Source organism: Tupaia chinensis, unplaced genomic scaffold (assembly GCF_000334495.1).
Source record: "Tupaia chinensis unplaced genomic scaffold, TupChi_1.0 Scaffold000617_2, whole genome shotgun sequence".
In the NCBI taxonomy this organism is placed as follows: domain Eukaryota; kingdom Metazoa; phylum Chordata; class Mammalia; order Scandentia; family Tupaiidae; genus Tupaia; species Tupaia belangeri.
The window spans coordinates 100,971-117,344 of NW_006160137.1; the positions used below are offsets into that span (position 1 = coordinate 100,971).

At 38.8% G+C, this 16,374-nt stretch overlaps 1 long non-coding RNA gene across 2 annotated transcripts in view; it reads left to right on the forward strand.

Annotated features, from left to right (window-relative positions):
• Positions 1-15,350, forward strand: part of LOC102487890 (uncharacterized) — a 36,622-nt gene extending 21,272 nt beyond the window's left edge. Inside the window, exons 3-4 of one of the 2 annotated variants that reach the window (XR_336063.1) lie at positions 10,098-10,274; positions 15,266-15,350. This is a non-coding gene — a long non-coding RNA (uncharacterized LOC102487890). The remainder of the gene's footprint in view (positions 1-10,097; positions 10,275-15,265) is intronic. The other variant, XR_003551146.1, reaches the window with a different exon arrangement.
• Positions 15,351-16,374: the final 1,024 nt, after the last annotated feature.

The following is a 16,374-nucleotide window of genomic DNA, read 5'->3' on the forward strand; positions in this document are numbered from 1 at the left end:
AGGATGCTAGGGATTGATTGAGAGCACAGATGCTTTTGCTGGGAGCTCATTAGCATTTGGGCCTGGGGAGGACAGGCAGGCTGGGAGTTCCAGACAACTTGCACAGCCAGAAGAAAACTGGTACATTATTTCTGGAGGTCTCAAGTCCCCTAAGGGCATTGAGCTGTGACTGGTGTAGATTAGGAAGGGCAGAGGTCTTGGCTGGATCATTTAGCTTTCTGATGCCCCATCTAATAGAGGGTAAGAAGGATGTAATAGGGGTAGTTGTGCAATAACGTTCAAAATGTGGACTTGTGAGTAGAAAAGAAACATCTGTAGGTTGTGAAGAAATATACTGGGTTGTCTGGAAAGTCACGAGGCACGTTTGCATAGAAAAATACATCACGATTTTCTCAAAGATGTAATTATCTAATGAGGAGAAAGGAAGGGCTCTGTTTGACCTTCAAAAAAACTCTGGGTATGTGTGTGTAAACAGAGGTTAGAGATAAGCCTGCTTTGGGCTTGGCCAATAGAGGATTGCAATGTCTCTTCATTTATGAGTGACATGTTTGTAATGAATTTTCCTAGCCCAAATTTTTGGTCTTCATTTCTGTCTTTCTAAAATAATTCTCTTCCATTTGTGCATTTCCATTCCAAAGTCCTCCAGTCTTTTTGGTAACTTCTATTGGTAGCTCATGGGGTATTTTAAAATCAAATTATTCTCCTTAAATTCAGTAATGCCTTTCTCTTTTCCCCTGAAACTTTTCCAATTTGCTATCAGCTTTCCTGTTTAGGCTTCCAGCAAAGTGTGTGGATAAAAAATATCCTTTTTATAAGTGGCTTTTTCTATTAACCCGGTTCATCCCACCTTGTCAAAACACTTAGCCATGAGATAGTAACTCCCTCAAAGTCCTGGCTCCAATTTCAATTTACCAGTGACCTTGGGTGGATAAATCACTTTGCCATTGTGACAAAGAAGGCTGGTCTGGGAATACAGGATTATTCATTTTCTGTTTAGCTACAGTGTATGAATTTGAGGATTGCTCAGTACTTTGACAGTGTCTTATAGCTGAAAATAATATACAAACGTTTCAATTTGTTGACATTGATCAGTTAGATATATAGGAAAAGCTGGTGTTCACATACCCTCAGAGCTCAGGCTCCTCCCTCAAGGACCAGAGCATGGTTATGTTTCTTTAAATATGCTCTTATTTCTAAGCCAGCACCCCACCACCCCTCAAGTCTACCTCCCTTTCCCCAAATCTCCTCCAAAACACTTCACAATAACAATTTAAGAGCATGGGCTAGCTAGGTGACATGGTAGTTAAGGATGGCTGGATGCCACATGGCCAATTGCACAGTTCAAGTCCCAAAACCAACAGCTTGAAAAACATTGTGTGTGCGTGCCCAAAATCCTGAGAGGAGAATAGAGGAGAAAGGATTACAGAGTGGATATCTCTCCTGGTGGGTGGTCTCTACTTTTCCTCTCTCTCTCTCTCTCTCTCTCTCTCTCTCTCTGTGAGCATACCCTACAGCACCTGATGGTCCCCATTGTGTAACTTTATACTTTCTCTCACAGAGGCAGAATGCACTTTCTGCTCCAAAGTTGTGCTTATTCATATCAACATGTTTTGTGGGTTATGAAACTTTTGTGGGGTCTGAAGAAGTTGTTAATGAAGAAATAGACACAGGACATTCCTGAACATTGTTACTCTGGTCAACAGAATATGGCAAACATATGATCTGCCTCTAAGCTTAGGCCTCAAGAAGCCTCAACTACATCTGTTCTTTCACTTCCACTTCTGCCTGTTATAAGAGTAAGTCTGAGTGACGCCTCTGGAAGAAGAGAGATGTGTATCCCAGTTCCATGAATCACCTTAATAGTCAGCCAACATCTGCCATAGCTCTAGACTTGTGAGTGAGACTATACTCAGCCACCATCCCCCAGTAGGTCGGCAACCTGAAGGCAGATATGTGTGCGAACCTAAGTAACATTAACTAAACTTTGCTCAGATGGTAGCCATGTTAAACCAACCCAGGACTCGGGGGATATAATAAGGGGTTAATATCTAAGCTCTGAGTAGAAGGATGTTTACTATGCAATTATACCAAACGATGAACATTTTACAAAGGCTTCTTGACTTAATTCATACTAGAATGTTACACACTACACTATATTGTTATTTGTGTTTTATAGAAAAGAAAACTGAGATTTAGAAAGTTTAAAGATCACACAGCTGCGAAGTGCCAGAACTACCATTCCAAACTCAAAATTCTGATCATTCAAAATCAGACCTGTGTTTCACCAAATATCAGTGTGGACCTCCTCTTGTTTTATTCTTGCTTATTTTGAAAGAAAAGAATTGAGTGGTAGTCAACTGAAATTTGCTAAAATTTAAGCTTTTCTCTTCAAGATGACTCTCGATTTTTCATTTGACTCAAAATAAGAACTTCAGGTCTTTCTGACTGTGCCTGGAGTTCTTGTTGTTTCTGAAGCTTGTCTGAAGCAATGGTCAGTGAAGAAAAAGATACAGGGCATTTCTGAGCATTATAGAAACAATAGCAAATAGAAACAATTTTATGCTAATAGCTTGTTTGTGCAAGTAATTAGTTGCCTCTTCTAAGATTTCTCAGTGTCCCTTCCTAATAAGTGAAGATAATGAATACATCCTGTCACTCAGCCAGAAGTAAGTTGGTCCCTATGTTGAATAACTATTTGGACAAGTCAATGCATGCATGATTATTAAGGATGGCTTTGTGAAAAATGAATGAATAAAGCCTGTCTGGGAAGCTGCTGTAATTTCACAACGATAATGGTGCACAACTTGGCATATTGCTTGGAATTGGCAGTGTTGGTTTTCCATGAAGATACCTTCAAACCATGCATCTTTCTTGGAACAGACTAACAAAATGACTATTTTTTATTTTTATAAGATACACTTCAGAAATACTTTCACTCTCATGAAACATTAGTTGGTTTTATTTCACTAGCTTTCTACTAAAATAAAACAAGCAAACTATCTTGTTTTCAAGCAGTCATCCATTGTTAATTTGGTTTTATTTTCAAAGTTCAGTGTTAAGGCTTTATCTATTTCAAGTTGTTTGTTTCACATTGCAATAGTTACTATTCTATCTTGTTTTAACATTCTGTAAAAGTACAGACAAGAAGTTTCAACATTTTTAGGAGGCTGTGGTGAGTCCCTCTGGCTTAAGGTGAATGAGGAAAATGGCTACTACTTTTCTGCTGGTGGTCAGGAAGTCTGTTATGTTACATACTGTCCTAATTACTTCCCAAACACACAACTAAGGGTGTGAAAAACTTGAATATGTGTGAGTCCTGAATCATTCAGACCCTTCATGCTTGTCCCATTGTCAATGACAATTACATGACATTTTCCTGATTTCACATTCTATTTTAAAATAGTTGGAAAAGTTAACATTCTTTTATTAACTCATCTTTACAAAATGGGAGCAATTCTTCAATAGGACTTTTTCTCAACAGCCTCCTAGCCTAAGTATAACTGAATAAGTGAAAATTAAATACAGTTTTTAACTGTTATCTTTTTAGTACGGTGAATGCAAATACAACAAATAACCCAATGAAGATTAGAAATACGATAAAACTTAAACTTGATTTTCTGCCTTATTTTATTAAACCTTAATACGTATATTTATTTGATCTAAGAAGGGGAAAATGATTCCTAAGTTATGCAGCCAACACACACTTGCACTATTATTATTTCTTGTCAATCATTTTCTCATTCATCTAGTTATTTGAAAGTTCTTAATAATAATTGGCAGACAATAGTAACAATTTTCAAAATCACTGTTGTACTGCATGCTTGGAATAATAAATTTACCTTTTTTTTTTTTTTTTTTCAAGTTTTGCCTTAGGACGCATGCACTCTCTGGAGAGAAACAGTGAGAGGGAAAGTGTGAAATCACCCTCCAGGGGAAAGGCCTTGCCACAATCCCTTCTGTATTCTCCTCTTAGCTTTGGGACACACACACACACTGTGTGATTTTTAAGCAGCCAAATCTGGGACTCAAACGGTGGTCGACCATGTGGGAGTCCAGCGCCGCTATGTCACCTGCTGGCCCTAAATGTATCTGCATATTCAATTTACTATGGAGTTTTATCACATGTAAAACAAGCAAAAAGACTCTTCACTTCAAGGTGCTCCTAGATTATGCACTTATTTTTGAAAGTGAATGTTTACACATGAACAATGACTCAAATATCTTGTTCATATTACTGACCTGCTTATGCTGTTTTTCTACCATGGGAACCAATGTGACCACATGACTGTGCCCACACACATTGAAAGACACCAGAAATGGTAAGAAACGGCACATGAATCTTTCCAAGACCAATGCTGAGGCTGAAGGCAAAGAGCACATTTTGGCCAAATATCTAGGCCATAGCTAAATGTGAATGTATCTCTGAAAAGCTTTTGTCAGGAGATCATTTTCTTTTTTTAGAAAGAGATTTTTGCTATAGGACACATGTGCTAGCTGGAGGGACAGAGAGACAGAAAGTGAGAAATCACCCCCCAGGGAGAATGGCCATGCCGCAATCCCTTCTCTTCCATTCTCCTCTTAGGATCTTGGGCACGCACACACACGTGCCTGGTGTGAGTTTGAAGCCACTAGGTCCAGGACTCAAACCATGGTCAACTACATGGGAGTCCAGCAATGTAACCATTATGTCACCTGCTGGTCCCATTTTGGGAAATAAATTTTAAGACATGAAAAGATACATTTCTCTAGGACTTTTGGATTTCCATTTTGCATTTTGATGCAGTTCAAATAAAGATACCTTAACCTTTTTTTTACTCATTCACCTCAAATTAAAACAACAGTCATTTAGCATAAGCCTGCCATAGTTCTGCCTAATAAGTCAAGCACTTTTGCCTATGGGCCAAATGACACTCAGAAAGCACAAAATGGATGGTGGAAATAAATAATGATAATAATAATGAAAGAAAATGAAAACCACTTAGAAAAGAGCTAATTAAGAACAGGATGAAATGGATAAGCAGAGACCAAAATGGTGCCAGTCCTTGAGGATGCAGTCTAGACAGAGCGTAGGGTAAATGGGCATTTAGCACACAGGACTGTCAGGGCAGCGCTGGCTCGCCAGGTGGTTGTCTGCCTGTGCCAAAGCTTGGCAGATGAAGGGACCTTGGATTTAATCCCAAACTATGCGTCCTTGGACTTGTGCCCTGGCACGTGGTAGGTCTGAATTTGGGGTACTTCATGGTACCTACAGATGTAGAAATACAAAGAGGCAGGTAATACCATGTTGAAGGGCCAAAGGATGTGAAGAAAGCATATTTATTGCATTATGAGTTTATTGTCTGTAGGAAGGATTAAGAACAATGTCATGATGCAGACAAAGATAAAAAGAAAATCACATTGCAGTTCAATAGTCTCTCTCTCTTTTTCTCTCCCTCTTTTTCTCTTCCTCTTTTATTGCCATTGAGCATATGACCCCTTACAGAGCGACAAAGAGACAGAGAAAAGGAGAGGGAGAGAGCACCTTTTAGTGGGAGGTGGTCACAATGTAGTCTCTTCTTCATTTCTTCATCCTGTCAGGATTTGAGGCATGGGTACACACACCCATGTAGGTCATGTTTTTCAAGTTGCCAGGACCAGGATTTGAACAATGGTTGGCTATATGGGGTCCAAGTCCCTTAACCACAGGCTCCAGAAGCAGCTCTCAATATTCTTTTTTTTTTTTTTTTTGAGAGATTTTTCCTACAGGGCGCGTGCGCTCGCCAGACAGACAGACAGAGACAGAGAGACAGAAAGCAAGAAATCACCCCCCAGTGGGAATGGTCACGCCACAATCCCTTCTCCTCCATTCTCCTCTTGGGATCTTGGGCATGCACGCACACGCGCCCGGCGTGAGTTTTAAGCCACTGGGTCCGGGACGCGAACCGTGGTCGACTACGTGGGAATCCAGCAACATAGTCATTACGCTAACTGCTGGTTCCCTCAATATTCTTTTTAAACTTTAAAAATTAACATATTTCTGAGCCAACAGGTTGGCGTGGTGCATAAGGTGGCTGGATCCCACATGGCCATCTGTGCTACTCAAGTCCTAGACCCATTGGCTTGAAAAACACACCAGACATGTGTGTGCCCATCCCCAAAATCCCGAGAGGAGAATGTAAGGGAAGAAACTCGGGCATGGCCATTCTCCCTAGGAGGTGATTTCCCACTTTCTCTCTCTCTCCTCTCTCTGTCTCTCTTTGGCAAGTGCATGTGCCTTGTAGCAATACAAAAAATAATAATAATAATAAAATTAAAAAATAAAACAAGACAAAAAAAGAATATACTTCTTAAACTTATGAGAGTCCCAATAATGAATTTATAGTCTTCAATCAAAATCCATGATAGTATCACTTAGATTGTCACTGACATAACATATATTCTATATTATTAAGCTAGATGATTAAAATGGGCAGCTTTGTGGACAAACAGAATTTCATGCCTATGAATTCCCAGCTTTGCAACCTTGCCCAAATTACCCCCATTCCTATACTCCCAAGAATATCTGCTCTAACATGAGACTAATAGTAAGTTCAAGGACTGATTAAATGAGATAATCCATGAAAAGAGTCAACATTTATTGCAATGCAACCCAGAGTGTATGAACATAATTTATCTTCTCTACTTCTTTAACCAATACAAACTTTTTCTATTATTCCTATTTCCAATTGAAGGCAGAAACTATTTTTAATGACAAGTACTAAATCTCTCCTATTGTAGATAGTCTCATTTGAGGGTAAAAAGAGGTGTGCATCTCTCTTGAAAGACTTCTTCTGACCTTCTTCCCAAGATTGCATCTGGACACATGGGAAAGCTCATGTCGCCTCAAGTTATCAGGGCATCTCTCATCTCCAGATTATCTTTCTCCAAGCATTTGCTGACACACAGGTGAGATGCAGCTTATTTTACCCATTCTCTAGCCACTGAACTCTGCCCTTAATGCATCCACTTCTGAAGTGTTCACAGATGCAGTGACGTCTGGGCTAGCCTCTTAGCACAGTAAGACTTTATGACTCCACATCACAGCTTTCGTGCCAGACTGGTAGAAACCCAGCAGCCACCACACTCCTCACCACTGTCACCCTCTCTGTCACTGCTATCTTGTTCTTGGCTTTTTCCTCAATACGCTTGGGTCCCAGGGTGAGTGCACTGGGTGCCCGAGGGCCTTACCTTTACTTCAGTATGGACACTCCCTATTATCTTTCCATCTCTCGTAGGAAAAGCTTTCACCTAACTTATTTCTTTGGTGGGAACTTTCCCCATATCTTACCCACTTTGGACATCTTTTTCTTTTCTTTTATATTTAATTTGCTATAAGGTATGTGTACTTGTTAGAGACAGAGAACAAGAGAGGGAAGATGAAAAGGCACTTCTTATGGGGGATGGTCACAAAGCAATCCTTTGCCTTTCTTTCTCATTTTGGGATTTTAGGCATACACCTGTGCACCTGGTGTGCCTTTTCAGGGACTCGAAATGGGCAGTCAGTCCTGCAGGATCCATCTACTTAACTACCATGCTATTCACTGGCCTGGAAATCTTCCATTGTAGGATTAACTCTCTTTTTTTTTGGCATAACAATTTTCATGCCTTTAAAAGTCCTACAGAAGAAGGAACTACTGGAAAATGACTGTGAAGTACTGCCTGAGTATTACCCCCTGACACACAGAACATATTGATATCATTATTATAAGACAAATAATAAATAAGAAGTTATTGAATTTTGATTACGACAGCAAAGACAAACCTCAAAATCCTCTTTTTCTTATAACCTAAGAGGAAAAAGCAAGCAAAAAAAAAAAACATATAAAATAGACTAACAGCAAGCATGAGGCTATAGAACAAGTTTGTTGTCAGGTAAGAAAGATTGAAAGTGTTAAAAATCAAGACTGAATACGGTAGACAGAATCCCATAACAGCTCCCAATTTCTTCCCCTTGTGTACATGCCTCCCTTAAATAATCCCCCTACACACACACTTAAGTGTGAATTGAACCAGTGCATGTGATTGGATGAGACTCGTGTGATTAGATCACTAATCAATTGACTTGGAGTTAATCAGAAGAGAGATGATCCAGAATGGGCCTGATCTAATCAAGTGGAAGAAGGGCAAGTATCAAAGGGAACTTGCTCTTCCAGAAGGAAGCAAATACCCAGTTGTCAATGGTCTATGAGGCCCAGGAGGCGAGAACCTAAGAGCAGCTACTTGCTGCTTAGAGTGGCCCCTGGCTGGCACCTAGTAATAACATGGGGATGCTGGTCATATACCCACAAGGACACTAATTCTGCCAGTGTGTCAATAAATGGAGCAACTTATTCCTAGTTCATCCATAGAGAGCAGAGAATGCAGGAAGCCATGGGCTGACTCCTGACCCATGGTCTCTGTGTAATAAAAGTATCTGCTCTGAGGCACTAAGTTTGCAGTAACTTGTTCTTGAGCAAGAGAACCCGATATACTGGGCTCGGCAAGCATCCAAGCTATTTCACACCTGCTTTGACAGAAGTATGTAAGGGGGAATGGAATGGGAATGGAAAGCAAATGCACACACACACACACACACACACACACCTTAGAATAGAGGTCTACTTGGAAAGAGGTAGAATTGCTAAGGTAGTCAGTTTCAAAAGGAGAAGTGAACTCCTCCCCCAAAATCTCCATCTGCCGTGACCACCTCTGAGCTTAAGCAGAGCCAGGGAAAACCTGTGAAGTTCTTAATCTAAAATCAAAGGAAGGAAAATAGAAAAGGCAATATAATTATTAACTTCCCAATCTAATGGCCTCTAGCAATAAACAAGGATTTAGCCAAAGACAGGATGGAAAATGACTTAAGAAAAGGTAAAATCTTCAGCGGGAACCAGCAGTGATGGAGAAGAGACAGCAGTGAAATCCGTCCCACACCATGGAAGAGTAGACCAAGGAGAGAAAGTGATAGTAGTTATGGGGGACAAAAGGTTGAAATGGGATAAAGAACAACCTGGCTGACTCAATAACTGAATGGAAATCTCCATGCCTCAAGGCAAACTGGGAAAATTCTTTGAGACTCAAAAGCATCCTTTTATGGGACCAGAATACTGTGGTTCTGTTTTAATTTCTTAATAGCTATCTTTCAATTTGTTAAATATTTTGAATTGTAACCTGGGTTACAATTACACATGGGGATAAACTTGGCCTTAAGATATGAAAGCAGTGCTCAGGTTTACTAATAAAATGGCATTCAGCCCCATTCAATGTTTTTCACCAATGGAGTGATGGTAAATATTTAATAACTGGTTCTCTGGGCAGAAGGGTGGGGAAGGCGGGATGTGTGTGCATAGATACGTATAGGTTTCTAAAATGTGTACTGCTATGAAGGGTATGTAAGACACAAATTAAAAATAATGAACTGATAAAAAATTATTTACAAGTAATAATAATGTATATCATTTCATAGAGTCAAATGATGCTCATAGTTTTGGCTGATTTTTGCTGAATTCACGTTTTATGGCCAAACTATGATTGTAATCAATAAATAAGTGTAGTTCCAACATGAATGCTCATGGACATTTTTCTCTAGCTAGTAGGAATAAAGCAAAACCACAAAGGTACTTGCCACTTGTCAATATATTGAATGACTTCTTTCTGAAGTAGGCAGTAGTTTCCAAATACTGAAGAAGTATTTTCTATGCTAATCACAATGTAATGGCAACACATATGGCATGTGTTTAAGTTTAACCAGCATTATTAACATTCTGTCCATCAGGGTGTTAAGTCTAGATCATCAACAAATCAATAAGACAAGCCTTGATTGTAGTAAATGCCAACTTTCATGATGTAAAAACTCCCCCTGTGACTGAGTTCAAGCCACAAATGAGATGTTGCCAAAGTCCAAAAAAATGGTCTAAATGACTTCACTAGCAGGGATAATAGTAGGGATGTGGTAGTCAGGAGCAGTGAGTTTTGACAGTGTGCTACCTTTATGCCTAATATGATGCACTTATTTGTAAATTAATATAACTTACTTTTTAATAACGTCTATATAGCTTAAATAACTGACTCACAAAAATTTAATGATCTGCTCTCATCAGCAGGTTGGACAGATTCCAGCATGCCACTGCTTTCCATGTTACTGCACCCCTCAGGCTACGTGAATACTACCTTCAAATTTTAAATTACAAAAGAAGAGGAACAGTTCACAACTGAATTGGAAAGGGAGTCAATGAGAATCCATCCACTCTGTTTTAGACCTCCATACCACTGCCCAGGTAAGAGTACCCAGCACAAAAATGAAACAAAAAGAGAGAAGGGGAGGTGCAATGCATCTTTCCTAGCATATTCAGTAAAATAATGAGGAAAAGAACTACGATATGCCAAAAATACTAAAAGAATCTCTTCTGAGAGAAAATACAGACCTTCAAGAGAGAGGAAAGTTCCTAGAAGTGCTTCAGGCTATCAGTGAACTAAACAACACCATGAATTTAAAAAAAAAAAAAAACAGGGCACAAAGATAAGCATGAAGAACAAAGTAAGATGAAAAAAGAGATTTGAATGTTAAGGAAATCAATTGAGGTCCAAATTGACACACTTATTAATACATTTTAAAATATTTTTAAAGAAACACAAATAAGTGAAGCCCAATAGTTTGCAGAGTAGTTAAGACACTGGATTCCCACATGATTGACAATGATTTGGGTCCTGGACCTGGTGGCTTGAAGAAATCACATGAGGTATGTGTATGCCCAAAATCCTGACAGGAGAATGGAGGAGAAAGGATGGCATGGCCATGTCCCCTGGGCAGTGATTTCTCACTCTTCCTCTGTCTCTCTCTCTCTGGAGAGTACGCCTTCCTTATGGCAGAAGTAAAACAAAACAAGACAAACAAACAGAAATAAGTAAATATGCATGACAACCAAAATGATAGCAAATATAAAGAGCTGAAGATAACCATGTAAAATATAAGGAGGGAACTAATATATATTATAATTCAAGAGAAGAAAAACAGATGTAATGGTAGTCAAAGGTTGTCTGCCAAAGAGATAACTGGTGTCCTTGAAGTATAATACTAAGTAACCTTCTCTTTAAAAGAAACCAGACCACGGGACCAGCAGTTAGCGTAATGGCTATGTCGCTGGACTCCCACGTAGTCGACCGCGGTTCGAGTCCTGGACCCGGTGGCTTAAACTCACGCCGGGCACGTGTCGTGCATGCCCAAGATCCCAAGAGAAGAATGGAGGAGAAGGGATGGGGCGTGGCCATCCCCCCTGGGGGGTGATTTCTCGCTTTCTATCTCTCTGTCTCTCTCTGTCTGTCTGGCGAGCGCACGCGCCCTATAGCAAAAATCTCTCCAAAAAAAAAAAAAAAAGAAAGAAATAAACCAGACCACTAAACAATAAAATCCAGACAGTTAGATGATGAAAGAAGGTTCAGTGGAAAGAAGAGTCAACAGTGAACACAGACTACATAATTACTCTCTCTGGAGAGTATGCCTGCCCTATGGCAGAAGTAAAATGAAACAAAACAAACAAACAGAAATAAGTGAGAGGGAGGTACGTGTTATAAATATTGACAGTGTAATTACAGCAAACAATAATTGAAAAATGAAAAACAAAGGAAGATGAGAACATTTAAGAATATTAATTTTCTATACAAACAAAGGAAGATGAGGACATTTAAGAATATTAATTTTCTATACATAAGCAATGAACAAGTAAAACTTGAAGCTGAGAATAAATTAACATTTACGTTAACTGTCCCCAAAATAAAATGCTTAGGTGTGCATGATTTACATGATGGCTCTGTTATTTTAATCTAGTCTACCAGTCTGTGTGGAAGGATGATGGGCGATAGGAAAGGACATGAGGAAGGGAATCAAGGGGGAATAAAAGAAAGAAAGATGTACAAAAATTACATGTAAATGAGAAATCATAAAATAGAGTTTAAAATGCAAAAAGAAAAGATCTACATGAGGAAAACAACAAAATTTTAATGAAATAAATCAATAACTAAATAAGTGAAAAGATAGCTCATATTCATGGATAAGAAGACTGAATATTGTCAAGATGTCAGTTCTTCCCAACATAATTCTCAACATAATACAAACGAAAATTTTTATTCTCAACATGAAAATGAAAATCTCAGCAAATTACTTTGTGTATATAGACAAACCAATTCTAAAGATTAGAGAGAGAGATAATAGATACATAACAGCCAACTTATTGAAAATGAAAGTCAGAAGACTGACACTATCAGACTTCATTTCAAGAGATTTTTTGCTATAGGGTACATGTACTCGCCAGAGAGACAGAAAGAGAAAAAGTAAGAACTCGCCCTGCAGGGGGGATGACCACACCACAATCCCTCTCCTCCATTCTCCTCTCAGGATTTTGGGCATTCATACACACATGCCTGGTGTGAGTTTCAAGCCTTCGGGTCTGGTACTTGAATTGTGGTTGGCCATGGGGAGTCTACTGCCTTAACTGCAAAGTCACCTGCTAGCTCCTACACTATCAGACTTTAAGATTAACTATGAAACTAATCGATACAGTGTTGTATTAGCAAAGGAAGGAAAAAGAAAAAGAAAAAGACAACTAAGATCAATGGAACAGAATAGGGGGCCGTGAAACAAATTCACATAAATATAATCATTTGATCTTTGTCAAAGAAGCAAAAGCAGGACAATGGTTGCCATTTTTAGAATACTGTCTTCGCCTTTGATTTTTACCAATCTGGCTAGAGTGTGCTGGGGGGAGGATATTTTTATGTTGATTCTATTTGGAATTCTTTCTATTTATTGGATCTGAATTTTTTCATGTTTCTCTATAGTTGGAAAGTTTTCAGATGGTTATTTCATGAAAGAAGTTTTCCATGCCTTCACCAGCTTCTTCACCTTCTGAAATAAGCATTATATGGCTATATGGGCATTTCATGGTGTCTAGAATTTCTCATTATCCTTATTTTTATTTACTTATTTTTTTTCATTCATTTTGATGGTTTGGTCTACATTGACTTTGTCTTCAAGGTCAGAAATTCATTCTTCTGCATGGCCCAATCTGCTACTAGTGCTTTCTAGTGAGATTTTAATATCTTATATTGTATTCTTTATTTCCATATGTTCCTTTTGATTTTTTGGGGGGTGTCTATCCTTTTATGGAATTCCTTTTTTATGTCCTGGAATGGTTTCCTCCTTTTTTGGAATTCATTGTCTGTTTTCTCTTGCATCTTATCGAGTTTTGTCACAAGGAATGTTTGGAATTCTTCTGACATTTGTGTGAATTCCTTTGTGCTGCCACTCATTGGTGAGGGGCTACTGTGCTCATCTGGGGGACAGTTACCCCTTGTTTTCTCACATTTCTTTGATCTTTGTGCTAGTTTTTGGTCATCTGAGGCAGTATTCACTTTTTCCTATCTATTGGAGTAGGAATGGAGGGGGGAATTTCAACCATAGGTCCCAAGTGTGTTCCTAATGGAAGGCTGTGTCTCCTGGAACAGAGCAGATAAAGTCTACACAGGTAATTTCAAGTGAATAGCTCCTCTACCAAATTTTCAGCTGTTGGTGAGGTAGAAATAAGCTAAGGAGATAAAACTGAGTAAAGAGGATGAAGTTCCTCACTAGAGTGTAGGTCAGAGTGCGGCAAGTTCCACAGATAACCCCGGAAGGTGAAGGTGCACTCATGAAGAGGTCTGCTGAAAGGAGGCCCACATCTCTGGTGGGCAGGTTCAGCCCAGGCAGCAGGGAGTGCTGGGCAACACCTGAAAGTTCCAAAGATAACCCCCCCCCCCATAGCCTGCATTTCTAACAAGCTTTCAGGTGACACCTATTTTGCAAATCCATGGACCACACTTGGAGAAATGAGAGTCTAGACTTGGTTGTCCAATACCATAGCCTCTTACCATAGGTGGATGTTGAACACTTGAAACATGGTAGCCTGAATTGAGATGTGTTGTAATATAAGTGCCAACACAGATTGGATTTCAAAGACTTAATATGAAAATAAAAAGAGCAAAATATCTCATTAATATTTTATATAGTTTTTTGTTGAAATTACAACACTTTTGTTATGTTGCACCAAATATGATAAAGTATTAAAATTATGGGTCAGTCTTGATAGCACAACAGTTAGCTGTTGCACAGATGAAGCTGGATCCCACATGGGTGGCCAGGGTTTGAGTCCCAGCCTGTCAGGCTTAAAAATATGCCAAGCATGCATGGAAACCCAGGATCTTGACATCATTAAGAATTGGAGGAAAATGACCATGATGTGATCAGGGTTGTTGAAGAGTGTATTCACTCTACCTCTCCCTCTCTATCATCTATGTGTATCTCATGCACATGCGCCCATGCATGTGTTTTCTGGCATTAACAAAAAAGAAAACAGAATAAACTAATTTTACTTATTCCTTTTCACTTTTTAATGTGACTACTTGAAAATGTAAAATATACATGTGGCTCATGCTATTATTTTTATGGGACAGCGCTGGTCTAGATTGGGTGAAGTTACTTCATTCTAATTCTGAATCTTAACCTACTTAGCAGGAAGACTATAAATTCACTAACTTCAGTTTTCCCTTGTAAACTGAGAATATTAATAGTGTTTGCTTCATTGAGCTATTGTGGTGATTAAGTAAGAGAACCAAATAAAGCATTTAACACACAGTAACTCACCAAACAAAAATGGTTTGATGCTTTGTATTTTTTAAATATGCTAAGCATAGCAATCATGAACTTCAATCACCTTTTTGACAAATATTTAAAAACTGATTTGGGTCATACACATCACATAAACTTTGCCAGGCTCATTCTTCTTCTTTCCTAAATTTAATAACATTGATGAGGTTCCCAGTGAACATAAAGATATCAGGATGTATTAAACTTTCATGCTGAACACAGCTATAAGACTTCTATTTCGAGGCCATTTATCTGTTGAGTCATGTCACCTTTGCCTACACAGAACTGTTTTACTCCAAGTATCAAAAGCAACATATATACAAGAAACGAATGTCTTTCAGGCCCCATGATTTCACCTCTTCACCATTCCACTCCTTCCCAGAATATATAGGCTCTAGGGAACCACCAGAAGACAATTTGCTACAGAGCAATTTGCCTAAAGCCAATTAGTTGGAAGTCCAATTCACCAAATGACTAATTCATCAAATTTCCTATACCTTTCAACTCTTTTGTGTGGCTCATGGGTTTTGATTTTGTCCTTAATATATAGCATTTTAAGGAATGTGTATTCTGTTTCTGTCCCACCTGGAGCTATAGAGCAAAGAAAGAGGAAGACTGACGAAAGAGCAGAGAAATGGTGATTGCAAAGGGGAAGCTGAGGGTAGAAATCAAGAAACACTGCAGAGAAGAAGAAGGATGTATGTAAAGAAACACTGCAGAGAAGAAGAAGGATGTATTTAGAAGACAATAATCTCAAACATAAAGCATTCTTTTGGATGTGTTTTTCATAAATACACTATCAATCCAGCAACTAACTGTTATAGTTGTTAATATACAAGAAAATATTCCAAAAATAATTTTTCATTGAATATATATGATAAAATTAATATAATATCATGCAAAATACTATACCCATAGGCTTTTTTTTTAAGAGAGATTTTTGTCATAGGGTGTGTGTGCTCACTGGAGAGACAGAGAGAGGTGGAAAGACATAAAGTGAGAAATCACTCCCCAGGGGGATGGCCATGCCACAGTCCCTTTTCCTCTATTCTCCTCTTGGGATTTCGGGTATGCATGCACATACACCCAGCATGAATTTCACACCACTGGGTCTGGGACTTGAACTGTGGTCAGCTATGTGGAAGTTCAGCAGTGTGACCATTATGCCCTCTGCTGGCCCCACAGGCATTTTTATATTCAGAAATTATCCTTGTAAAATATATTCCTTGCCTCTCAAGTCTCCAATATCTCAACCTTTCGTCTTTTCATTCTCCATCTCGAAGCAACAGGAACCAGGGACAGAAACAAACTGAAGATTATTTAGCTTGCTTTTAGGAAGGCAAAAACGAAAAGTGGCTCATCCAAACATGCTTTGAAAATGGAAGTTTGGTGAGTTGGTCATAAATTACACACCCTTTGGCAAAAATGATTGTTCGGCGAATGGATCTCTAGGATTTAGACATGTAACAAGATCTAGTAATGTGTAACCATGTTATACATTCTGCCTACCATTTTCATTAAAAAAAGAGTTTTAGGCAAACTGTTATCAGGTATATATGTTCTTTACTTTAAACACTCAGGTAACAATATAAGGTCTAGTTTTTGACCCACAGTCACCTGCCTACTTCCTCACTTGTGTGTCACTCAACCATGATACTCCATTTTGCTTAAGCAGATGCAATTTGAGAACTTACCTATAC